General features: G+C 33.2%; 1 protein-coding gene across 2 annotated transcripts in view; it reads left to right on the top strand.

Moving 5' to 3' along the window:
- Positions 1-27,787, top strand: part of KLHL1 (kelch like family member 1) — a 373,250-nt gene that overhangs the window by 286,375 nt on the left and 59,088 nt on the right. The window lies entirely within an intron of this gene.

The following is a 27,787-nucleotide window of genomic DNA, read 5'->3' on the forward strand; positions in this document are numbered from 1 at the left end:
GTGAGTCTTGAATTTCTACTTTCTATTTGCATAATTTAGGGCCAATTCTTAATCTTAGCCTTGATTTCTGATTTGCCGCCAATTCAAAGTTATTAAGTAGGTAAAGATCTAATCATTTTAATGAGAATGAAATCAATCTGTAAACAGTAAAGTCCTATACAATTCTTTTTTTAAAAAATGGAGGAATTTAATAAAGACTAACATCCGTAAATTTATACTTGGTGTCATGGGGATCATAGGAGAAGTGTAAATTACTTTTTTTAAAGATCTGAAATATGCCAGAAAATTGACAAAGTGCTTTTCATATATTTATAACACACATGTTATAGAGAGATCAGGGTTTAATTGCAGATCTGCAGATTTAGACAGTCATAAGCAAGCAAAATTATTGAGCATTTCAAAAACAATTATTAATAATCTTTCAATGTTGAGTTTTCCAGCACTGTATTTCCCAATCATATCTTCCATCAATCCAAGCAAAAATAGGAAAGAAATAGATAGAGATGGGTAGATACACAAACTACTTCTAAACTAGTGAAAGTTACCTTTTTGATCTTTATGAAGCTAGCCCACCTCATTTTTCTTTAGTTTGCTCATTAGTTAATTAAGAAGTGTTAATAAATATCTGAGAATATTTTCACAGTTTTAAGATTCTACATTTTAAATAACAGCCATGTAAATTCCTTAAATTACATTGGACCCAATTGCAATATGGAAAACATAAACAGAAAATGATTTTTTCCTCCTAACATTCATAACTCAAAGGGTTTCTTATATAATGTATTTTTTCTTCCAAATATTTTGGAGAAATTTGGCTTCCATACCTGTGTGAAAGCTCTATGTGTTGTTCTTATTTGCCAGCTAGCTAACTAGCTATGTTCCTATTTGGGGAAAATACAGAGAATAAGTACTCTTGATTGTTTCTTATTTAATTCATTATATATTTGAAGTTTTATTTTTTCTTTTTCTCGCTATCCTTTCCTGATAGATAACTTTAATATGCAGCCTTCAAACTATTTTTAATCTGTGCACATCGTGATATTTACACCATGTATTGATGTCTTCATTAAGTTTGGTTTTTACATTCTCACTGTCCCTCCATGGTACTTCATTATAATTGCTTTCTTCTTCTTAAGGATATCAATATTCTCCCTTATCTTTGTGAGCCTATTTATTATTCCTATTTCAAATTCTTAATTACTTTGAATCTTTCTATATAGGTTATATATTATCATCTTCTCTTTTCTCTTCTTTCTGTTCTTCTTCCTGCATTTCTTCTTCCTATCTTTCTTTCTCCTTCTCTTCCAATTCTATTTAATGGTAGTTGTGCCCACTGAAATATGTAGTTTTTTATGTGAGCATTCATCTGGGCAATATCAGAGAATTTGGCTAGTTGTATGAAGGGCTAAAGCATATGATATTCTTTGTATCTTCCTAAAACATTCAGGAGTGAGTGAGCAGATGACACCTGGACACGGAGTCGTGACCCAGCCAGCTGATTTTGTCCAACAAATCTGCCGTTATCCCTACCACATAGCCCTCAGGATTATACACATGTATTTTCCATTATTTGCATATAAATCCCCTTGAGCTTTTCTTTCTTACCTGTGATTCCCTAACTTTAGGTCTGGTAGCTGAAATAAGAAGACAGTATTCAGGGCCAGCAAGTCTGTTTGCTTTGGCTAGTATTAGTTCCTCATGCAAACTGGGTTCTGATGGCATCATGATGTTAACAAACCTATTCTGGCAAACTCTGCCCTGGCACTGATGTTTCATTGCCTAGCAGTATGGATAATGTGGTAACTCTTCTTGAGAGAAGAATATGGGTTATTCAAAAGAACACAAATCAAGTTTTCTTTCAAGATATTTCCCCAAGATAGTGCCCTGAATTTTTGTCTCACCCAGGAAGTCACAACTGCCTTCTGCTTCTCTAGTTGTATTTATAGTCTACATGTTAGTTTCTCAAATATATGCTATGACTCTCCCTTTCATTGTAATTGGCAGGACTGGGTTTGAGTGTAAACCAACAGCTGGTGTTAGCTTTTTATTTGTTCAGAAACTAGAATGTCCCATTTTATTTGTCACATAGGTAATCAATACCTGCTTGTGGTATCAGAAAATTGAACACTGAATACCATATTATACATTCGAATGACAAGGAACTGGAGTGTAAAGTAAAATTTTAAAAATCAAAAAATTAAAACTCAAAATATTGTTTTGCTTATGTAACTTTTTCCCTTTGATTTGTATGGAAGAAAAAATCCTTACATGATTTTATGAAAAAGTCACGAGTTATTTAGTTGCTCAAGATGACTGGCCATCAATAAATGAGGAAAGCTCTTTCTGTTGAATAAAATAACATATAAAAATTACATGCTTATTAAGTCTGTGACATCAAGGGAGCAATGTATTTGCCTAGAGAATTAAACTAATTAAGACTACAGTTCTCTCAATATGCTATGAATTTTTATTATATCATTTATGTCTTAAATTAAAGCACGTAATTTTATATACTATCCTTTTTACCGTATTTTATATTGTATAAAATTTAAGAAGACATTACTAAAATACACTGTTTGTAATTTAATCTTTTGAGGAGAAATTGGTAAAGAGTAATACAGTGGCTGTTTATTGTGAATTTTCTATATGCCAGGCACCGTGTTATATGTTAAATATGAGTCTATGGTAAGGGTTGTTTTGTTGTGGTTTGACATACTGCAAAATGTTTTGTTTGAACATATATATTCAGTTCTCAGGTATACAAATAGGTGTTGGATTGTTAAGTTATATGGTAACTCTATATTTCACTTTTGGCCAAACTGTTTTACAAAAGCAGTTTGTTTTTTGTAAAACAAAAAGGCTGAGCCATTTTCTCTTCACACCAGCAATGTATGAGGATGCAGGTTTCTCCACATCCTTGCCAATACTTTTTCATTTTATTAAAATGATCCTAATATACTCAAAGCAGTATCTCACTGTGTATTTATAGGCATTCCTCTAATGTAATTATTTGAGAATCATTTAATGTGTTTATTGGCCATTCGTATATTTTCTTTGGAGAAGTCTCTATTTGAAATAACATGTGATTGTTGTCCTTTTTCTATTAGTATAGTGTAGCACATTCATTGATTTTCAGATGTTAACTCACGTTGTCTTCTTCAGGCACATTCCCCTTAGTCATGCTGTATAATCCTTTGTATATATTGCTGTATTTTATTTGTTAGTATTTTGTGGATCATTTCTCGCCCATATTCACAGGAGATATTGGTCTGGAGTTCCCTTTATTAGGATGTTTTTGTCTGATTTGGGTATCAAAGTAACACTGGCCTAATAGAATGAGTTGGAAATATTCACTCATCTATTTTGTGAAATAGCTTGTGAAGGATCGGCTACTACAAAGCTAGGGATGGGAATAGAGCAGGTTAAAACATCATGAAGCTCACCATTCTTATCTCGATTCAGCTGTTTTTCTTGAATAAAGGCTTCTCAGATTGTTGCAAGCCTTTATTTTTCAGAGTCGTGATTTTGACATTATTTCCCAGTGTTCTCATTATTTTACAAAATAGTGAATTTTTGGAGGTCTTCACTATGCCATACCTTCCAATGTCACTATAAGGGGTTGTTTTTACATTGGCTGGATGTCCTGGAACCTGGCTGAAACCAATAGAGACTTGTTAGTTAAATTTAGACCAAAATTACGTCCCTGTGAAAGTCTGGTGAGGACAAACATGCTTCCATGGAAGGACACTGGATGCCTCAGCTGGTATCTCTACTTCTACCTATTCTAGATCTAAGAGGTAGCTCTGAGTTACATTACCCTAAAACTACATGTTGCTGCATCCTTTGTCAAAGCAAAAAATGCAAAACAAAATATTCCTTTCCTTCTCTGTTTTGCTCACTCCAGATTTAAAGTCCATGTTGGAAGCCCATTACACACCAAGCTTAGTTTATAGGTCAGGCCTTAGATTTTCAGGGTCAGGAAAAAGAAGTAACTCAACTTATTGTCATCCATAGTGGAAGACAAGCCCTGCTCCTCATGAACACTCATATGTGGAGACATTCTCAAAATAGGAATGATCAGCTACTGGGGCCAGTGGGAAAAAAAATGGTCTACTGTTCATTTGTTAATTAATTAAACACTTACTACTACCTTATAACACAAATATTATTATTGCCATTTTAAAGACACACAATGATGAACAAATTGGTCAATTGACTTTCCCAACGTGACATCTTTCTACAAGGAAGACCTGGGATTTTAATCTAAGCTTATTTGACTCAAAAGTCATATTCTTTCAAATATACTGTGTGTGCCAATAAATAAGTTATAATTATAATAATAATGTTTTGCCAATAAATATATTTCCTATGATTTAATTTTAATTTATCCATTAAGACTTGCTCTATTAACTTACCTATGTAAAATAGAAGATACACACAGACAAATTGGTTTCATAATTGAGTGTCTGATAGCATAGATGATCAATTGTGATGATTTCTGTAGGATGAATTTGAGGAATGATTCAACCAACATATTTCAGATTTGAACAATATATATAGATATGGATATCGATGCAGAAATAGATAGATATGTAGGAAGATAGGCAGGTAGGTCAGGAGGTAGACAGCTAGAGAGTTCTGTGCAGTTTCCACTCACCTATATTTCTCTGAATTCCCCTGAGAGTGAAAAAAAGAGGAAAATGCTGCTAGAGCTACAATTGTCCTTTTCATAATACCAGTTTTGACACCATTAAAGCGATAGAGTTTGTAACTAAAAATTAGAAAAAGCCCTCTATATTCTGGCATTTAAGGATTAAACATCTTATAGGCTGGTCTCCTATCCAGTCTTCCTAATATTTTCATATCATTCATATTTTCTATACACATAGACACCTGAGTACTTATTGCTTAATATTATGGATATACAACTATCAAGATTCCTAGGCTATTTAAGGATATAAAGAGAAATGTAAAGACATAAATACATGCAACATTTCTGAAAAAGCAGATATAATTCATCTTCCAAAAAAGAGCATAAAACATAAAAACAACAGAAATTTGATGTCATCAAATAGATGGTATAAGATATTAACCCTGGAAACAAGAAGTTATAGAAACAGAGAAAAGAAAAATATACAAAATGTCTCTTCAAATTTGAAATGTTTGCTGCAATTAAATGTCAAATAAAAGTTTTGGAACAAAATAAAATTGATGTTATGTTGAAATTAATGAGCCTGTATATTATATTTACAGAAAAATATATGAGACAAAAATCAATAATCAGAAAGTTTGATATCCCACTCATGGCCATTTTAGAAGGAGAGTACTGAGAAACTGGGAGAAATAAAAATCTGAGAGAATTTCTCTGAAGTATAACAGTTGGCTTCTAAAATGAGTATCCAAGAAAGGAAGCAGAAGAATAAGTGAAGAAAGAGCAGTTTCAGAATATCAAGAAAAAAACGTGATTACAATATTTCCCGTAGAGGGGGGAAAATCCTATGCTACGGGGAACAATGATCATAAATGAACAGCAATGAAATAATAGCAATGATTTTCCTGGGTCATCTACAAAAAAAAGAGAAATATAACTGGTGTCAGTCTTTTCAGTATCAATCCTACATGCTAGAAAATAATGAAAGCATTACTTCACCCTTCTGATGAGCAAAGGTTTTTAACTTATTTATGCCAAGCCATTTCTCAAATAGGAAGGGAGTAAAAAAGATATCTTCTGACATTGTTGGTTCTGCCAATCTCAGCAAGCATGTGAAGCTCAAAATCCCTTCTCAAAAAATTGAGATTAAAAAAATAGAGCTTCTCAAGAATAATAAATATCCTAGTGTTAGAATTTAAAGATCTCCTTTCACTCTCAAAAGTAGAATATAAACTGTTGTACATTCATAGAGTCCTTGGCCTCACGGGAGAAGTAGCCATTGGACGGCCTCTTTGCCAAAAGCAAACACAGGATTGTCTCCCATCTGCAAAGATTTGGGGCAGTCCTAATGTGTCACCAAATTGCCCTCCACCTTGTTGCTTAACAAATGTCTGATTCCACTTCTGGCCTGCTATACTAGACTGGAAGAAAATAACTGAGACAATCTGTGAATGCTCTACTTTGAAAAGGGGATGGGACAAGGCAGGGGTGAGGAAATCTGCCTACTGTTCTCCAGGAATGCTCATGTGTCAGAGAAACAAAACAAATGAGGTTCCATAAGCTGTGTTGGAGGAAATGTGGTGTTAAAAGTGAATGTCAAATAGTATTTTCAGAACAATATTAAGTATTTGAAGTAATAAAGTCTCTTGAATATGTCTGTGAAGGAGACCCAAAGTGACATTTATTATCAGTGTTTTCCCTGGTTCTTAGAAACCATACATATTACAAGTAATGAATGTACTGAAGAAAATATCAGCATAATATACTCGTTTTGTTTATTTGTAATATAACCCATTAGACTAGAAAAATCTCATTTTAGGCTGTCAGGTTTCATTGCTTTAAAAGGAACACTAGTTTCAGTGCAGCCACTATTTCTCTAATTATATCAGTGAATGTTTACCCTCTTCATATCTTTCATTTAAGAAATAGTTTTTCTTACTAGACCTAGACATCCTATGTTTCTTTAAAATGGTTCTCCCTTCAAAGTTTGCAAGTTTTCACAAGAAAACAAAAGGTAAATCTGCCCATTCAGGATAAAGTATCAGATATTTTTTTAAAAAGAATGATGATATATTGAAGAAAAAGGGGGGGGGTGGCAATACAAATAAAAAGTTTAATGCTCTAAATCATATCCATTCATCTATGCACCCTCAAATCACATCCACAAATATACACACAAACCTGGAGTTTTCAGTACTTATGCATGTCTGGTTACTAAAATAGGAAAAATCTTGAACAGATTATGGGACATAAAAACAAATTTTTAGAGCAGAGAGTTTAACCATCTTCATTTACAGCTTAACTATTTGACTAAACAGAAAATCATAATCTAATTATTTATGAATATGTGATATAGATGTAGATGTGTGTACAATTCAAAAAAATATTTTATTCTATTTCTTTCAAAGAAGTTTTATTTATTTTCTCTCATTTTATCAATTTATCTTGGAAATATCAGAGATGCAGTGTCAGTAATCCCAGCAAAAGAGGAAGAAGAAGTAGGGAGGAAGGGAGGGAGGGAGGGAGGAAAGGAGAGAAGGATGGAAGTCAAACTACAAGACCTCAGTAGAATGTGATCTTATATACTATGTCTATAAACTCTAAATAGTAAAATCTTCCTTATATATTTAGTGTTCTGTGGACAAAATATCCTGTTACCTGTTGAATTCTTAGCTTAGATATTCTCTGGTATATTTTCATTAAGTTACATTTTTGTTCAAATAAACATTTATTAAAGACTTTTTAGTGCTAGGAATCCCATTAGGTGGTGAGGAAAAAGACAAATAAGGAAGAATACCTGCCCATAATGTTATATACACTAGTTATATACACTAGTTGCGAACACTCTCTTACAGATAAAATTATATATTCAGTCACAGAGATTTTGTGCCCTGTTTGTTATGCAATAATCAATCTTTTACCTAATCTATTACTCATTTTCAGAAGTAAAATTTCATGCCAGAAAATGTGTGATTAATCCTCAATATGGTTTTCTTGAATCCATGAATATCCCTTCTCTTAAATAGTCAAGAACTATGTTTTATTCTTCTACATGGTATCCTATTAAAGAATACAGAATACTATATTCTGCAATGGTGAGAAAAATTTATGGGCATAGTGAAAAGAATTCCTACATTGTGCTTTGATAGGATGCTTAAGGTTCTTAGAGGATATCCTAGAAAATTGACCCTTTACATTAGAACCTGGTTTTGCATGCTAACAGATTACTGTTTATGAGAAACCTTGAAAGATATACCAGTTTGATCTGAGTCAAAGTATTAATTTCATCTTCCTAAGCAATAGATCAGTTTTTAACCCAAGAACATCATAGATGATGTAACTAACTCTGTGAATTAAATGATAGAAAGTCTAGAATTTAATTCACAGTCTGATAGTGACAAATCTATAGGCATATTTTTATAACAACCTCACACTTGGCTGCATTTTAAATCTCTGCTTGTTTTAATCTTCTATAGCACCTATTTTTAACTAAATATAGCAATATCTATTATATAAAGTTTTACAATTATATTAATTTTTCAATAATAACATGGGGTATAAATATCATTAAGCTAAAGGGCAGGTTGGCAGAATTACTTAAGTTAAATATGAGGAGGATTTGTGTTAAGAATGTTCATTGGTTAAATCATTCCTTCATTCAATTAACATTAAAATTGCACCTCTATACTTTACAATACTTAATATAGAATAAAAAAGATAAATAAGATATTATATTCAAGAACCTTACACCTGACTCAGAAGCTCAGAAAAGTTAATAGACAATTAAAACAAAGTGTTATAGATACAATGAATAACAGTGCTATGACCACATTGTTTTAAGTTGGAATGGATAATTAGGAAAGATTTTTCAAAGAGAGGTGTCTTCATCTGTTTTCTGTTGCTATAACAGAATACGTGAGACTGAGTAATTTATGATGAACAGAAATTTATTTATCTCACAGATGTCGAGGCTGGCAAGACCACAAGCAAGTCGTCAGCATCAGGTGAGTGCCTTTGTGCTGTGTCATCCCATAAGGGAAAGCCAAAGGTCAAGAGAGCCTATGTGGCTTGCATCGATAAAAACCTGCTCTCCAGATAACTAACCCATTCTTGTGATAACTACACTAATCCTTTCATGAAAGTTCTGCCCTCAAGTCCCAGTCACCTCTTATTAGGCCCCACCTCACAACATGTTGCATTGGGGTTTAAGTTTCCAACACACAAACTTTTCAGAGACACATTCAAATCGAAGCAACAGGTGATTCCTCAAGTGAACAATAAAGGATTAATGGTCAAGCAAAGTGAGGAGGAAAAGTGCATTTCAACCAAAGAAGCAAAATCTGTAAAAACACAAATGTGAAAATGAAGAAAAGTATATTTGCTTATCCAACCACAAGTGTTGCTGGAAAAAAAAAAAATAATTTCAATGATGTTGAATTATCTCACAAAAATATTTTCAAATATGGCAAATATCATTTTTCATGTTTGATCGGTAGTATAAAAGATACAAGAAGAATATATAATATGTCAACTAAAATGTTTAATTTAATAAAGTATTTATTTGTGAGTAATTTCTTGTTCATAATTGGTCTGTATGCTTAAAGTTAGCCCAAATTTTAAATAATAATGGTATAAAATAACCTGATATCCTTTTTATTTAATAAAAACCTTATGAGATTTGATTTTTAGAAAACTTGAGGGTAATCTAGTCACTCAGGTAAATCACACAGAATGAGCTATTAACAGAGAACAAAAAATATTAATTCAACTACAGAAATCTCACCACTTCAGGTCCTGTAATTATAGTTTTGAATGCTAATTTATTGCTTGCCTTTGCTTTTGTAAGTTTCTCTGGGGAAATGATTTTATTTTATATTTTAACTGTATTCAAGGATGTCTTCAACCTGAATAACCATGCAAATGTTCCATGTTTTAACTTAAAATGCACATTAAAGTTACATTTAATAAAAAATTTCTTCAATCCTAATAGCTTACAACTCAATATTCAGGTTTTAATGAAGTGCTAAAGGAATCAAAACAAAAATTTATATAGACTAATAGAAGTTCAAACCTAGAGGGTACCTAAGAGAATATTTACTCCAGAATTTTAATTTTAATTTTACAAATGAGAAAACTGAGGACCAGAAAGATTAACTAGCTTCCTGAAGTTCATACAGCTAATTAGTGACAGCACTTGCTCTGGAATTCTCCATAGATTTGAGTTTTGCTTTTTTTTCGTTGTTTTTGTTTGTTTGTTTGTTTGCTTTGCTTTGCTTTTTTCATTTATTTTCTAGTTCTTTATGATAATTCGTGTACTACTATTTCTAGCAATACATCAAGTTCATTTTTCACAGCAAGTATAAGGAGGCTAGGGCAGAACCAGGTTTTCTGTGTCTTAAAGATGAGACTCTCATTAAAAAAAAAAATACAATTGCCATCTGAACTCACTGTGAGAACCCCTGCCTGAGTGCTGGAAGGTTGCTGGTGAGTGAGGGACCCTCAGCCTTAAGCTTCATTAGCCTCACAGGAAATTTCCTCTCAATAAGTGGAACTATCATCTTCTACTCTCAATAAATTAGTCAGTAAATTATAAAATTTAATATGTTCTTTTTTTGAGGATTACTGTAAGTTTTTGTTCTATAAATCTTTAGGCATCCATAAAAATGCATTTCATATAAATTACCTAAAAAATATATCCATATAAAAGTAAACCCAAACACAATAATTTTGATTTTTAGGTGAAAGCAAATTAATCTCTGTAAGGTCTTTACTCAAATCACCCTTGCTAAAATGTAGGCCCTAAGAGGAAATACTTCTAGGTTTTTGTGGTCTGATGTCTTAAGTACTCATACCATACAGAAAATCAATTATCTTTGAATGCATTGATTTTTAAACAACTACATTCTATAAATTTGAAGGTGCTGATATTGATAGTTACCATTTGTGTGACTATTATTACATTAATAGATGTTTATTTTTACTATATATGTATAATATCAATCTCTTACATATATATTCAGACTTTTGAATCACTAGTACCTCTTTTTTATGACAACTGACCAACAGTGTAGACTTGCTCTGCCTCCTTAGGAGTCATTTGTGTGACAATGAACAGTGCAAGACACCAAATATTTAGGCATAAATACTTAGCAATTCCATGAATAGGGAGATGATCGGTCCTAAATAGATTTATTTATTTCGTTCATTACACATATTTCATCATTCAGCACTGCCAGGAAAAAAGTTTAAACAAAATGTATTACTGGTTTTTTTGTGTGTTTTATTTATTTATTTTTTTTTTTTTTTTTCCTTGCTCAGAGCAAGGAATTGGATTGTCAGATTTAATACAGGCAAAAGTTCATTACAGGACATGAAGCCTATGCTCAAAAAACAATAAAAATGAAAAATGATGTCCCAGGAACACTTTCTTCCATGATCGTTTCAGTTAAAAGATAGATTTAAATGTAGGAATTCAGAAACAGTTTTAATGGTAAAGCAACTTGGACAATAGAAGATAACTCATAGGTAATTAGTTCAATGATTACTGAGAAGTAACATGTTCACAAAAGTTAATATTCAAGATACTGTAGCATCAATATATTACAATTGAGCAAAATGATATAGGCTATTTATACTTGCTTTCTTATCATTTAGATTCACACTGCATTTTAAACTCTGTGACAGAAGAAAATAACAATGCAGAAATCAATTCATTCTACATTTTACTCCTGGGAGAAGGGAGAGAATAAGGCAAAAATCATTTCCATTATTGTGCCAGACTATACTTTTCAACATTCCATAAGGATGGCAAAAATGTAGAATTATTATTATTATTATAATGTAATACACAAAAAACCACAATATAATAAATTTTAAGAAGTTAAAACAAAGCACACTATTTATATAGCCATATAAATATTTGTACAACTATATGTTTGTACTCTCATGTCATAAATTTGATTAAAGGCATTTGAATTAGACACTTTAATGCATCTTACATTCCAGGTATGCGACTGTATTTTTTACAAAGGAGAGTACATTATATTTAATTTCTCTCTTTGGTCAGAAAAGCCTAATTACTAGGACTGTAAGTATGTTAGAAAGAGTAGCTGAACTGTTACTATTCTTTTGAGGACTCAACTTCTTGTTTTCTTTATTTGGTATAGACTCCTCTAAAAATGGTTAACATTATTTTTATTTTTGTCTCACTTGTCATTGTGGAAAACAATTAGCTGAGTTTGTTGTGACACTTCTGGATAAATTAAGTCAACTTTATATTATATATTTATTAGATTGAAACTTCCTGACTAAATTCATTCAACAGATACATTGCAAAGGATTTCTCTAGGGGTCAGAAAGAAAATTGTGAACAAGATAAATGTGATACTGCCCTCAGATGGCTTTGTGTTTAGTAAATAACAGAAAACCATAAATTTGGTAATTATTGACCTTGAATATTAAATATATAAAATAATTCTATTTAATTAAGTTGTGCAATATTATTTGTTATATTTAGCTCTGTGTGCCATACTCCAAAGATCTCGGATAAATTGTAGAATCACCTAGTGATGTCATAATTAGAAAGTGCACAGCCATGAATATTCCCATAGATTTAATTATCATAAATAAAAGGGAAATGATATATTTAGATTCGCAATTCTAGATGATCTTTTATTCCAATTTCATTTATCATTGGCCTACTATTTGTTCAGTTTCGTTAGGAAACATATTCTAAGGGTTGTGTTAAATATGCAATCTGAGGTATGTTGTCGATGGAAAACATTAAGTATTTTACTCTAATAGGACATGACTTTTCATAGGTTTTCCCATGCAAAGAGGAGCCAGTAATAAATGTCATTTTAACTGGGGTGAGATGATATCTCATTGTTGTTTTAATTTCCATTTCCCTGATGATTAGTGATTTTGAGCATTTTTTCATGTGCCTTTTGGCCATTCGTTCTTCTATTGGGAAATGTCTATTCAGGTCCTTTGCCCAATTGTTAATTGAGTTATTTGTTTTCTTGCTGTTGAGTTGAGTTCCTTATATATTCTGGATATTAGTCCCTTGTCTGATGTATAGTTTGCAAATGCTTTCTCCCATTCTGTGGTTTGTCTCTTCACTTTGATGATAGTGTCCCTTGCTTGCAGAAGTTTTTTTAGTTTGATGTAATCACATTTGTGTATTTGTGCTTTAGTTGCCTGTGTCTTTGTAGTCTTGCTTTAAAAAAGTGCTGCCTGTTCTCATTTTGTATATTGTTTCCCCTTGGTTTTCTTCTAGTAGTTTCATAGTTTCCCTGTACCTTTGAGCTGCAAAATAACAATAATGATAATATATACTTACCATTAACATTTAAAAATAAAACATATGCTTCCATTAGAAGGGACCATATGGCATTTCCCAAACCTTACAAGTTTTATTCTCTTCCTTCCTTTGTCCTATTTTCTGCATGTGTAATGCTCTACAAAACCACCAAACTCTTCCCTTCATAACCGAAGGGCATCCATTTCTGCTTTCTGAAATTCTTCTTACTCTTTAAGAATCCCTAGAATTTTCTTTCTCCTAAAACCTTCTTTGATCAACTTGGCTTGAAGGCTCTATCCATCTTCTAAATCAAACACTGAAGTTCTTAGTTTCTATTTATCATATGAAGATTATTTCATACCAACATTTATTAATGTTTGATCTCTGCTGTGTTACCAGAAGCTGATTGATGACACGGCCTCCTTTTAAGGCATTTTGTACCACATTCTAAACCCATAGCAAAAAACAGCTACCGCTGCAACTAAATTCTACATTCCGAACCTTCACTGCACACATAGTAGATGTGAGTCAGTATCTAAAATTTTTGAAATGTCAAACCATTTTCAGAGCAATAGTTGTCAATGATTATCATATTTGAAATACCATGGACAGACTAGAGTAGACTTAGGAAACATTGACAAAGTTTAATACAAAGAAGTAGAAAGTTCATGGGGAAAACATTCGAGGAACTTTATATGAGCTATTGAACCATTAGTTTAGCTCTTTTCAAGTATAAATAAGGCTTTCAAGAACATTTCTAAACAATGAATTAATGTTATTTAATAAACGTAGAAAGTTCATGGGGAAAACATTCGAGGAACTTTATATGAGCTATTGAACCATTAGTTTAGCTCTTTTCAAATATAAATAAGGCTTTCAAGAACATTTCTAAACAATGAATTAATGTTACTTAAGAAATAAACATCAATTTGTTGAAATTTAACCAGGTATGGTTTGAATTGGGAATATATCAGTGAAAAATAGTACAAAAAAGAATTGTTAAATTTTAAGTACCTCTAAAGTTTTGTGGTTTTTTTTTTTCTTTTTTTAACAGGAAATACCTGATTTTTCAATTTTTTTCAATTGTAAAGTAAGGCAAATCATAACTAAAGTCAAAATGTTTTCCATTTATGTTGTCAGAGCTAGGCTCACACCCTTCAAACCCATTGTACAGACTGTACAGACTGGATCAACAGACCCCTCACACGCCAATCTGGGTCCCCAGACCGCTCACACGCAGGTCCGCGCTAGGTAACTGGGAAAGATTCCCGGAGCTGTTGGGAGACGAAAGGAGCTCAGTCCTCAACTTCCTCAGCAGCAGCAGTTTACAGGTCCAGTAGCTTACAGGTCCAGCGGTGGCGGTGGCCTTGCGGAGGGCCCCAGGGGCACTAGCTGCAGCAGCAGCCTCTGCAGCAGCAGCCTCTTCAGCAGTAGTGACCTCCCCATTCCCCCCACCCCCCCCAACCCCAACATTCAATAAATACTATACTTATGAAATACTATACTTATAAATAAAATGTGTACATTATTATAATAAACATACCACTCAATTAAGGTTTTCAAAGTTTTTCTACATAATAAAGACATTTATTTTTATGCTATTAGATTAAAGAAAGACATTTCATTGATACAACGACTTTTATATAATATGTATGATTGTTAACGGCACAAAATGATTAGTGTCTCTGGAAAAGATCTACATACATATGTATATGTATGTATATATATGTACATATATTCAATATAAAGATTGTAACTTTAGAATAATGCTGGAGATTCCTTGATAGACCTTTGTAGCCTTCAATAGCTGTAGGAAGTAGCAAGGCTATAGTTTCTTTCCACCACAGACTTACTATCTGTGTCAATGAAAAAAAGAAAAATTCTCGTCAAATTCTTCGGCAAGTGAGAGGTTTTCAGAAAGTTCGTGGAAAGATTTGTATTATCTTATAATTCTTTTTTTCCCCACGAACTTTTTGAGGTAAATGATTTGATTTGTAAGCTAAACAAAGTCCTATTATATATAGTGAGCTACAGCTGAAATTATGATTTAAATTAGGCAGTAGAATCTGCATATTTGATTACACCTGAAAACGCTCTTGACCTAATTCCCCAATCCACTGAGAAACCTGTCATAAGTATAATATTGCAACATTTTTTCATATAGCTTGTTTATACAAGGTCAGAGGTGCTTGTAAAATATTTCTCCGTAGTCCACATATCTTAAAGGCCACTCATTTCACCAACAGATAGAACATTTCTATAATCAATTATATTAAAAAACAATATAGGATTAACATATCTAAAGCGCTTTTAATAGCTCACATCTGAATCTAAGTTTTTGATTAGAGTTATTTAGTTAACTAACCACTCTTCATTGCAACAACTCGTAGATTTTATTTCAGATAAGAATAGTCCAAATATTAATTAATGGGTCTCAATAAAGATGAAAATACAAAAAAAAAAGAAAATACATTATATTCCATATGCTGACACATTCTAAAATAAATTAGAGACACTATAGAAATTAGAAGTGAATTTTTATGAATAAAACAATTTTAACTAATTCCTAGTATATTAACTCATATTAAATGCATAGTGTCCCTTACTATGTGTTAATAAAAAACAAATACTTTGACTTATAATTTTCTTTTTTTCTTTAGGGTCTCTTTATTTAAACAAAAATTCCATTAATTATTTCTCTAAAGCACAGTTTACCATTTTGTTTGTTTATTATAAAATACTTATATTTCATCAAGATTATGTTAATTATATATAGTATAATCAAAATAAATATTGAGATGGATTTTTCCAGTTTTCACCATGACAAATATAAATGGTTGCATATTCCATAAATCATTATGAATACAACATGTTGATTATTCAGTATCCTCAAGCAGTAACTTGGTACTGAATCTCAATAACTGCCAAACATAAGGAATAAGCGGAAAATGTCAATAGTAGAGGAAGGAGCTAACAAGAATAAGAAGGAAAGAATAATTGAGAAAATAGTGCAAGAAGAAATTAGATTCATGTGAATCCAGAGCATTTCTTTCTCCCTTCCTAGACAAACTTTTGACCTTGAACTTATTTTTGACACTGTAGTTGAAACCACAAGAAAGTTACTTAAAAAAAAATAGCTAAACACTAAAATCTCTCCCAAGCACTTTATAAACTTTCTTATTTAATCCTTACGACAGTCCCTTGAGCTAAGTACTATTATTAATGCTATTTTTCAAATAAGAAACTGAAGCTCAAAAAGGTTGAAGCAATTTATTCATAGTTACAAGGATCTGCGAAACTTTTTGCATCCAATTCCATGCTTTGATAATTATATCTATCTATTTTTGGCAGCTCTCTGGAACAGGGATCTGAACCCTTGACCTTGGCATTAGAGCACCATGTTCAAACCAACTGAGCTAACCAGCTGCCCTCTAATAGTTGTTTTTAGTACCAGAATATTCTGCTCAGGTTCTATCTTAGGAGACATCTCCACATCAATCAGTTACACCCTGGCAAAGGGCAAATCTCTAAGGATTTTTAATGGAATGATGTGTATCGAGCCAGAATGACAGAAACAGGGGGATTAGCAAGTGACACCTATCAAAGACATGTGAGCAGTTATTTCCAACTTCTTTAGTTATATATTTTGTTTCTGTTTAATTTTGTTTCAGTTAAATGAAACGCAGCTATAGCAGAGTATAGCAGGGCTGGGATAAGTAAATCAACGTGCTTTTTTCTCTGTTGCCTCTTCAAATAGCATTTCCTCGTGTTGGCTAAGAACTATACAAGTTCATCCCAATAAAATGATAGGGTCCTGGGATCCTGGTCTTAATGCAATTATTTTTATCTAATTTACACTACTTATAAGTTTTGCAGTACTGAAAAGATATATATAAGAAAAATTGTCAAGTGGTTTTGCAGTTTTGAAATCATGTCTTTACATTATGATTCATATCTCCTGAATTTGATCATTTTTTCAGAGTAAAAGACACAATGTTACAGCATTATCACTGGTAAATAGGATACCTTCAGAATTATTTTTTAAATACATAACTGCTTGATTGTAGCAGTTAGGAAGCCCTAAATTCCACAACTATGAATGGAAATCTCTCTGTCGTTAGCCCCTCTCAACAAAACAAAAGAATATCTGATAGAAGCAGCTAAGGTGAATCTGTGCTAACAAAGGTAATTGCTTCTAGACTGTAGGTGAGCATGAAATGACACACAAGGGCCTTTAGTTGAAAAGTCTATAGCAGGAGTCTCTAACCTTGGCCCTGACCTCTAGAAATTTACAGAATGTATATTAACCTGTCAATATCCCCCTAAGAGATTTAAGATGGGGAGATAAAGATAAGAAGCTCATTAAAAGTAAATTATGGTAGTTGGTGCTTACTGCTTAAGCCAACTTTAAAGACAACGGATAAAAAAGTGGCCAATATTACAAGATATTGACGATAAAGAGCCTTCCTTGATTTGTTTTTCATACTTTGAAAGTTGCTAAAGGTATAGGGTGTTAAATAACAGCTTAAACAGAGAACAGGCTAGAATGACCAAACAGGCAACGCAGAACAGGAGTCTGTGTGCAAACAGTGGTGATTAGGTGTCTTGATGTGAAGACTGATGAAGCAGAGAGGAAGAGGTTTGTAAAACCAGAGAGCATATGTGGCAACAGACTCGTGCTATCTTGCCGACCAGATACATATTATAGTAGTGAGATTAGCCAGCCACAGCTCTTTAAAGAACATCCTGAAGAATGCATATTTGATTTACATTTGCTTATGCTATCCATACTTGTGATACATCAAATACAAACTTAGGCTAGGATTTATTGATAATAAATAAAATAATTAGCATCATTATTTGTTGTTCTGTTGTAGAGCAGAGATATATATTACCTTAGTCTCTCTTTTCAATTCATTCCCACAATACCAAAGTTGACTTCTTGAAACTAATTGTTTATTTACCTATCAAGAAAGTACAAACTTTTTAACGTGACATTTACAGCTTGTCAATATTTTCTCTTTGCCTCTTATGCTATTCTAAACTCTGCCACTCCCCCCTGCTATTACACACTGAGATTTATCACACGAAGTATCTTACCAAGCTGGCAACACCACAAAACTGTTTTACTACCTACCTTGCACAAGCTGTTTCCTCCAACCAGACTGACCTTCCATTCCCTGCCTAGAGAACTCTTATTTATAGCTTAGTAGTTGGTCTAATGTAATTTTCTTGTTAAGGTCTTCCTTTGCTTACCACCCTGTGTAATGGTAGTGGTTCTCTACTCTGCACTCCTGGTACATAGTGAGTATATTATAGCACCTATGATTGCAGATAATTATTTAGTTAAGCACTTTCTCGCAATTAGTCTATTAGCTTTTAGAATGAGACCTTGTCATACGCATTTTTATTGAACTTCCCACAAGTTTCTAAGACATTGAGAGCTCATGTTAGAACTCTTAAATGAAGGTAAAACATTATCATCAACTGCAAAAAATCACTAATCAAAACATTTGAAAAAAATTAGTTTGCTATAAAAATTTCTATATGAACCTGAAGTTCAAGTATGTTTATTTTTTTCCTTTACTCAGTAGAACCTAGAATCATATCAGTAAGTCTGAATTAACTAATAATTAAGAAGTGACTAAGCATGAACAAAAGCAAAAATAGGGCTTTAATGAAGTTATTAATAATTACTAGGTTTTTACTCATTTTGGTTCAAGGTCAATGTACAAAAGAAACATAAATGATGCTCAAATGTGGAAAAAATTAGTCCTTAAGAGAGAGTCCATTAGAATTTTTCTTTTAGCAGTAAGTACATGTAATGGTTGGAAAGCACTTGATATGTTATTCTTAACCTTAATTAGCATTGATAAAATATCTTCTTTAAATTTCTAGACACTTGTTTTAGTCAAGATACCAGTGTTGTTTTCATCAGCTGTTCTGATAGAAAGTTCTTATTTTTTAAAAAAGAGAACTATTTAATTCTTTACTTTTTAAAATTTTTATTAGAATGACTCAGGAAACATTCTATGATTCAAATGTAATTCAGTTTTTCCAAGTATAACTGAGTTAAAGGTTGATATACTACTACTTTTTAGTTTTCAATGTGTAAATAACTTTTTTCTTATAATTAAACATTTAGTCAGATTGCCCTATATGAAATAATAAAAAAAGAAACATTTTCTAAAAATAGAATTGTTCCTGTTTACTGTTCACAATCAGAATAATGTCTTAAATAAAACATCTAATTTACTATTTTTAGTGATTTTACTTAACCTGGAACTGTATTCCTTATGTATTTATTAAATAATTACTATGAATTCAATACTATGCTAGATCTTAAAAGGTAAATATGATCAAGAGTCAGCATGATTTTCTCGTAAAGAAATTTTTCAAAGCTTTATCTTCTACTTTCTTTTCAAACAATTGCACAACACTTCCACATCTTTAGGGGATCTATAACATCATAAAATAATTTCAAACTAATGAAGAAGATTAATTTGCTATTCTACATTTAAGTTTGCCTAATTAATCAATTCTTTCATTCTTCCTTTATTCTTTCACGGTTCATCCACTCATTCCTCTAGTGAACACATTAATTGAGTGTCTGATAGGTCCAAATCACAGCTGTAGGTGCTTCATGAGACATAATAATTTATCAGAAAAAAATCTCAATTTTATAGATTTTTGCAGTCTCTTAGAAGACACAGATCCTAAATTACCTTAATACCACCTAGAAAAAAGTACATGATTAAAAAAAAAAAATACAAAAGAAAACAACTTGTCAAACCATGCTTCTGTTCCTTACAGCTTGGTAAGTAAGAGAAAGTTTGATCTGTAGAGATTCGAGGGGAGGTTTGAATAATATGCACAATTTAGATATGTTACCATAGGGGAAGATCTCTCCCCTACATACAGTGTGACATAAAAATGTCATGAAAGATATACATGGAACATAGATGATACACAAAGTGTTGTATTTTACTAATTTAAATAATTTATGAATATACTAGTGTTATATATAATTTGAAAAGAAGGGTGAGACCAGATATCGATCAATGTATTATGTCAGATTGCAAGGTTTTTCTCTAGTATTTTCTCGACAGTGAAAAATCTTTGAAGTTTTTGAGCAGGAGTAATCTGCGACACTAAAAGATTAATATGATAGATGCATCAGAAATCAGTTGAAGAACATGAGTATGCAGGGGGTAAATTGAATAAGAAGGCTACTGAAATACATGATCATAGAATTAAATAAGATTTTAATTATGGGAAAACAAAAGGAATGAACGGGTTTCAGAGGATATTTTAGAAACGGAATTTCCTACTAAAGTCATCAGTATGTAAGGGATCTTATAAGATTCTGTGGAATTAACTTTAATGTGAGGATTGAACGTAGTGACTACATTAGTGTACACTGATATTTCTTGAAAGAGTAGAAGTTATATTACTGTAAAAGAATTTTAATTTGTAAATGTGTAAAATTTGTTAGTGTATAATCATGTAAAACAAACTTATTATCCCTGTTACACAAAATTTATTCACATGTTTAAAAAAAATCTGGATTTTTGCATTGGTTGGAATACTTTTTGTCTCAAACAAATAATTCTAGCTTAGTTTTGAAGAAAAAGTCATGGATAGTATATTTGTTTTCATATCTAACAATTCATCTTAATAACTTAGCCATTAATAAATGTAGCAACAATTAATTTAAACTAGATATGCACACACATTACCTTTCCTGTTTCTTTTCAGAAATAGGGGAGAAAAACCCTACAATAAGATCAATTGCCCCTTGATATAGGTAATGTACAACACATAACCAAAATTATCTAAGTAGTCATTTCTCAGTTTCCAGCAGATAACCAAATGTGTAAAAGTATATGGCTTCTTTTCCATAAAATTGATTTATATAACATTGTTACTATCCATCACATTTTTATTCAAGCCTGGCTTGTTCAGGTTTGCTAATCCTTAGGACAGACACTGTTGACAGTCTATCCACCAGCAACTTCATTTGAACTTTTCTAAAATAATCTTATTTTACTCTGATGCAATGTGACCAGTCCAGGGTTAACAGGAAAGCAATCCCATCCCCTTAGCCAGTTAGTAGTTGAGGGACGGGCTTGTGACTGAGCTCTGGGCAATGAAATATGGGGGAAATTGACTGGGGAGAGTTCCAGGAATTTCATCCTCAGCATGACAAAGGATATCTATCTATGCACACTTCTTTTTGTCTCCCCACAACCCCTTTTCCCTCTCATATTCCTGAGTGACTGAAGTATTATTATTATTATTATTATTTGCTCATTTAGTTATCCAGAGTCAGCCACTGTAAAAAATAAAATAAGTAAAATAAAGTAAAAAAATGTATTCTGTATATTTTTAAAACTTTCAATTTTTATTCTTGGTTTAATAGTTTAATTTTATATACAATATATATATATATGCATATATATGTATACATGCACACATACGTAGGCAGAAAAAGATTTTTCATACCAACTCTTATTCACTGTTTTAGTATCACAATCAGGTGCAGTACAGAACGTTGAGAAAAAAAAAAAAATCAGAGAATCACAGAGGAATCTCTGATAATCTACTCTAAAATAACCTCAGATTCTGGAGGATCTAATTTTCCTGACATACTGTACTAGATTCTTAAGTCTGCTGTAACTAATGACCACAAACCTGCTGACTTAAAATTTATTCTCTCACAACTCTGGGAGGCAGAAGCTCAAAATCAAAGTGACAGTAGGGCTGCTTTCTCTCATGAAGCTCTCGGAGAGAATCCTTCCTTGCTTTTCTTCTAGCTTCTGGAGGCTCCAAGTGTTTCTTGGCTTGTGGTTGCATCACTCCAATCTCTGCCTCTGTGGTCACAATGCCTTGTCTTCTTTCAATCAAGTCTTCCTTGTCTGCCCTTTATAAAGACATTTGTCAATGGATTTGGAGCTCCCTGTCTAATCCAGGATATCTGTTCTTCTCAAGAGCCATAACTTAATCACACCTGCAAAGACCATTTTTTCAAATAAAATAAAATTCATAGGTTCCAGGAATTAGGACGTGAGCATATCTCTTTATGGACCACTAATTAACCCACTGCACGTATTTTTCTAAAAATTTAGAAATTCGAATTCTGAAACTGAAATTTTAAAAAATTATTAAATACAATTATCTCATAAGTATTTGATATCTACTTTAAAAATGAATTATTTACTTTTATCCTATATTCATGCATGTACATTAAATTACATCATTTTTTAAAAAAAATGATGTATTAAAACACCTCTAAATATAGCTTTTACTATCTACCTTCTTTAGACAGATATTATCTAGGAACTCCACATTTGTGGATTTGACAGCTAATGTATACTAATGAGAAACAGCTAATGTAGTTCATGAAAAAATTCATACTTTTGAGGGTTAATTCGTCCTATGCTTAATTGCTATTTTCCATCTGGTTTTATTTCTCCCAGGCTAAATCTGAGATCTCATTTCTTAGGTCAATAATATTCAAATGTAAGAATATATTAAATTAATGAGACGATTTACTGTTTATACATTATTTATGTCACTTGGAAATTTTTGAGACATGTTTGGAATATAAAAAGTTATTAAGCAAAATTGTAGCATTTAATGCACGTTGCTGAGGATTTGGGTATAATCTGAAAAGTTAGAAAAGTGGAACACTCTTCAGCTGAATTTGTTGGAATGAAGTCAGCTGAGGCTAAGAGAAAAACCCAAAATAGCAATGGCTTAAGTAAAATGAATTGTCTCTTGTAAAGTCAGGATATGAGCCTCTGTGGAGCACAACCACTTCTCAGCTGGAAGGCCCTATGAGAACCAGGGGTCTTTATTCTCATTGCTTCTCTGTGTTTAGCAACAAGCTCAAGGGCACCTGACTACCTCTGTAGTTGCTTCAACTCTAACCATTTCATAGCATTCCAGAATACATACCTTTGTCTTAGTCAAATTGCTGCATGTAGCTGCAAAGGACTAAAAAGCCTTTTTTGCTTGTTTGTTTTAACATGGCTATGTGCTCAGCTAAAAATTAGTGGCTTTATTATGATAGGATAAGGAGAGAACAGAGTGGGGGCCAAATATCAGTCTCTACTATATGGACATTGAAGGAATCAAAGGTAAAGCCTTATCCTTTTAAAATTCTCTAGAAAAGGACTGACTCTAATTATAAAACAACTTTAGTTTTGGAATTGAATACTCTTATTTTACCTGAAATTAGTATGTGTTAATGTGATAACAAAGCAATGGATTATCTGAGAAATAATATTCAACATTTTGTACAAGTATACTTATTGGTATACAAATCGTCATCATTTACCCTCATATATTTTTCATAAACTATATAAATGTATTTATGAACTAAGAGGACAACCATTATAAAACATGCAAAGATATATATGAAATCATGAGAAAAGATAACTTCCAATATTTTATTCTTATATCCCAAATGATTGCATTATGCACCCTTTAGGGTACAGTCCCCACACTTTGGAGACCACTGGTACTTCTCAAACTTTGATGTACATATGACTTGGGGATCTTTTTAAAATTCGGATTCTGATTCAGTAGGTCTGGGTTGGGGGTAGTCAGCATTTCTAATAAGCCCCTAGGTGATGCTGATGCTCCTGATGCCGGAATCACTCTTCGAGCCGCAAGTCTAGAAGACATTCTTCTGAGACTTACATTGACTTAAATCTTATGCTTCTTGAATCTGTTATATACTCCCCTATGAGTAGCCATGTAATGCTGTTATTTTTGTGTGTGTGCTAGTTTGGGGCAGAAATTATATGAGTTTAGGAATTCCATTTATTCATTTATAGTTGAGATATGGTCAGACCTGTTCTACTGAGTAAAAATAAATTAAAAGGCTATTTACTTATGAAACATAATCATACATATTAAGCAAGTTGCTTAATTTTGTGCCTATAGTTTTTTGTTTTGTTTTAATTCCTTATAATAACAAAAAGTTCTTTGTTTGTTTGTTACTTACCTTGATTTTGTTCCCTCTTATCCTTCTCTTATTGCTACAGATTTGATCAAGGTGCTATTTGTTTAATTCACTACCCTTGATAATTGGAGGTTCCAATCCATCACTAAATGCTCTTTTAATCAGAAGCATTTGACTACACTATTTTAAACCATATAGTCTTCCAGTAGGTCACTTTCTCTCAACATAATACTCTATTATCCCTCTACTTCCTCCCCAACTACAATAAAATAGAACATTTAGAAATTCAGAAATTTTATGAGGGTGTGTCCAAGTGAGAGTTTTTGATTTGGGGTTTTTGCATCATTAACCCTACCTGGAACTCAAGACTGCTTTAATGTACGTAGCAAGGTTTTCTTCAGTTCTAGGAATTTCCTCCTACCATATGTCTAAATATTACATCTATATGTTCCTTTTTCTTTCCTGATATTGCTATTATTCACATATTTATTCTCCTGTATTTTTCTTTTAGTCTATTTTCATTCAGATACCCATCTTTTTATATTTTTTGTTTTATGCTTTAAGCTATTTCTTCCTCATAATTTCTCAAGATTATTCATTTAAATCTCAACATCCACCATTCTTTCCACTATAGTTTGTGAATTATTTACTAGAAAATAATGTATTTATTTAAATAAATACATATAAATGCACACACATTTATTTTTATCTTTATAAATTTTTTTGTGTGGTTATAATTAATCTCATGCAGAATTTCTTTTCTTTTAAATAATTTGGCAATTCCCTAGCAATTCTCATTTTTTAAAAATTATCACTTTCTTTATTGAAACTTAATTGATTGTACATATCTGTGGGGTACAGCATTGCATATCACTACCTGTATGCAATATGTGATGCTCAAATTGGGATAATTGTATATTCAACACTATACAATGTAATCATTTTTTGTGGCCCTATGGCAATTTCTCACTAACCAACTCCTCTGCCCTTTCCCATCTCTAGTGGCCTGAGTTCTGTCCTGTCCCTTTGAAAGTCCAACAAATTATTGTGATGGTTGTATCTTTCTTTTCTTTTTTTTTCTTTCTTTTATTTGTTTTTGTTGTTGTTGTTGTCATCATTGTTGTTCCCACTTATGACATGTGATATTTCTTTTTCTGTGCCTGGCTTGTTTTACTAAACGTAAGTTTTCTTCAAGTTCATCCATGTGGCTGCAAGTAGCAAAATGTCATTCTTTTTTATGGCAGGGTAGTATTCCATTGCATCTATATACCACATTTTCCTTATTCAGTTGTCCATCAATAAACACTTAGGTTGGTTTTGACTCTTGGCTATTGTAAACGGAACCAAAATAAAGATGAGAATGCAGGTATCCCTTCAACATAATGATTTACTTTCCTTTGGATGAATATCCAGAAGTGGTATTGCTAGATCTATGGCAGTTCTACCTGGAGTTGTTTGAGGAGCCTCCATACTGTTTTCCATAATGGCTTCACTAATTTACAGTCCCACCAACAGTGTAGGTAGGTTCCCATTTCTTCACATTTTTGCCAGCATTTGTTATTCTTTGTCTTTTTGGTAATAACCAGTCTAACTGGGGTGAGATGATAATATCTCAATGTGGTTTTGATTTGTATTTCCCCAATGCTTAGTGATGTTGAATATTTTTTCATGTGTCTGTTGGCAATTTGTATGTCTTTCTTTGAGAAATACCTATCTAGCTCTTTTGGCCATGTGTTAGTCTATTTCTGTTACTTATAACAAAATACCTGGAACTGGGTGATACATAAAGAAAAGCAAAATTTATTGCTTATAGTTTCTGAGGCTAGAAAGCCCAAAGTCTATCTGGCAGTGGCAGCAGTGACCCAGGGGTCTCACTTTGCAAGATGGTGGAAGCACAGCAGAGAGAAAGACTCTCTTCTCTCTTCTTTTAAAGCCCTCAGAACCATGCCCCTGACCACCATTTTTAATCCATTCCCTATGTCATGGTCCTACAATCTAATCATCTCTTCAAGACTCCACATTTCAACTACCATAATAGGATTTCCCACCCTCTTCATAGTCACAGTGGGGACCACGTTTCTAATCATAAAACTTGGAGAACACAATTCAAGCTTCAGTGAGATTTGGAGGGTTATAAATCAATCCACTCCATTCCACCTCAGCCCCCCAGAACTCATATCCTTTTCACATGCAAATACATTCATTTCATCCCCAAAGTCTTAACTTGTTTCAATTCAAAAGTGCAAAGTTCAAAGTCCCACCTGTGAAGTCAGAACAAGTTATCTACTTCCAAGATACAATGGTTAGACAATCATAGGGTAAACATTTCCATTCAAAAAGGGAGAAATAGACCAAAAGAAAGAGGCAACATGTCCCAAACAAGTCTGAAACCCAGCAGGGCAGGCATTAAATCTCAAAACTGGCTAAACAGGTACCTTGTCCTTATGTTTGACCTCTTCAGCACACTGGTGGGGGGATTGAGTCCTCAAGTGCTTGGGCAGCTCTGCTCCTACTGCTTTCCTGGTCTCAGGCCCCACTTCATCTGTCCCAGGCTGAGGTTGGACTCTGGTAGTTCCACAAGTCTGGGATCTCCATGGAGGTCCCACCCTCACGGCTCCACTAGGCATGATGCTGATGAAGTTTATCTGCTACAACTCTGACTCTACATTTCCACTTGGCAAAGGCTGTCTGCAGTGACTCTGCCCCTGAAACAGATATTTTCCTGGGCTACCAGTCTTTTCCATACATCCTTTGAATTCAGGATGGAGGGTCCTAAGCCTCCACAGCCCTGGCATTCTACAAGCCTGCAGACATAATACCACATGGATGCCACCAAGTCTTCCAGCTTGTATTTTCCAAAGCTGAATGTCCAGCCATACCTGGGGCCAATTTAACCACGGCTGGAGCAGCCAAAGCAGCTTCCCGAGGTGGGCCTGAGCAGTGAGCCTGTAGCAGGTGTCTCAGGCCTATTCCCAAAGACCATTCTGTCTCTCTAGGCCCTTGGCCTAAAATGGAAGGGTTGGTCCCAGAGGCTTCTTCAATGCCTTCAGGGCCTTTTCCCCCTTATCTTGATAATCCCTTTCTTTTGTACTAATCTTAGCACCACTGGATTTTTCTTTTGAAAATACTCTCTGCTTCTCTACCACATGGCCAGGCTGTAAATTATCTTTACACTCTGCTTACCTTTACATTCTAGCCTTATGTCATGCTTTTACCACCATTACTCAGTATAGGCTGTTGCAAGTAGCCATGCAACTTCCTGAATGCTTTGCTGCTTTGATATTTCTTCTCCAAATACTCCTGTTCATAATTCATAAGTTCCAACTTCCACAGAGTCCTAGGGCATGGACACAATGCAGCCAAGTTTCTTGCTGTTCATAGCAAGTGTGATCTTTGTCCCAGTTTCCAATAAGTCTCTTCTCATTTACATCTGAGATCTTCTCAGAATGGCCTTTACTGTTCATATTTCTATCAGCATTCTGCTTGCCACCACGTAACCCCCTCTAAAACATTCCAAACTTACCCTGGTTTTCTCGTCTTCTAAACTTTCACCAGCATCCAGGCTTTTTTAGCCTGTTCCTCCAAATTCTTCCAACCTCACCTCAACACCCAGTTCCAAAACAGTTTCCACATTTTTAAGTATTGTTCTAAGCAACACCCCCCACTTCTCTGGTACCAATTTTCTGTATTAGTCCTTTTCTGTTGCTTATAACAAAATATACAGAACTGAGTATTTTGTAAGGAAAACAAAATTTATTGCTTACAATTTCTGAGGCTGGGAAGTACAAAGTCCAGGGACCACATCTGGTGAGGGTCTTGGTGGTAGCAACGGTGATGGCAGAGTATTGAATTACAAAAATTG

Source organism: Cynocephalus volans, chromosome 7 (genome assembly GCF_027409185.1).
Source record: "Cynocephalus volans isolate mCynVol1 chromosome 7, mCynVol1.pri, whole genome shotgun sequence".
Classification (NCBI taxonomy): Eukaryota; Metazoa; Chordata; class Mammalia; order Dermoptera; family Cynocephalidae; genus Cynocephalus; species Cynocephalus volans.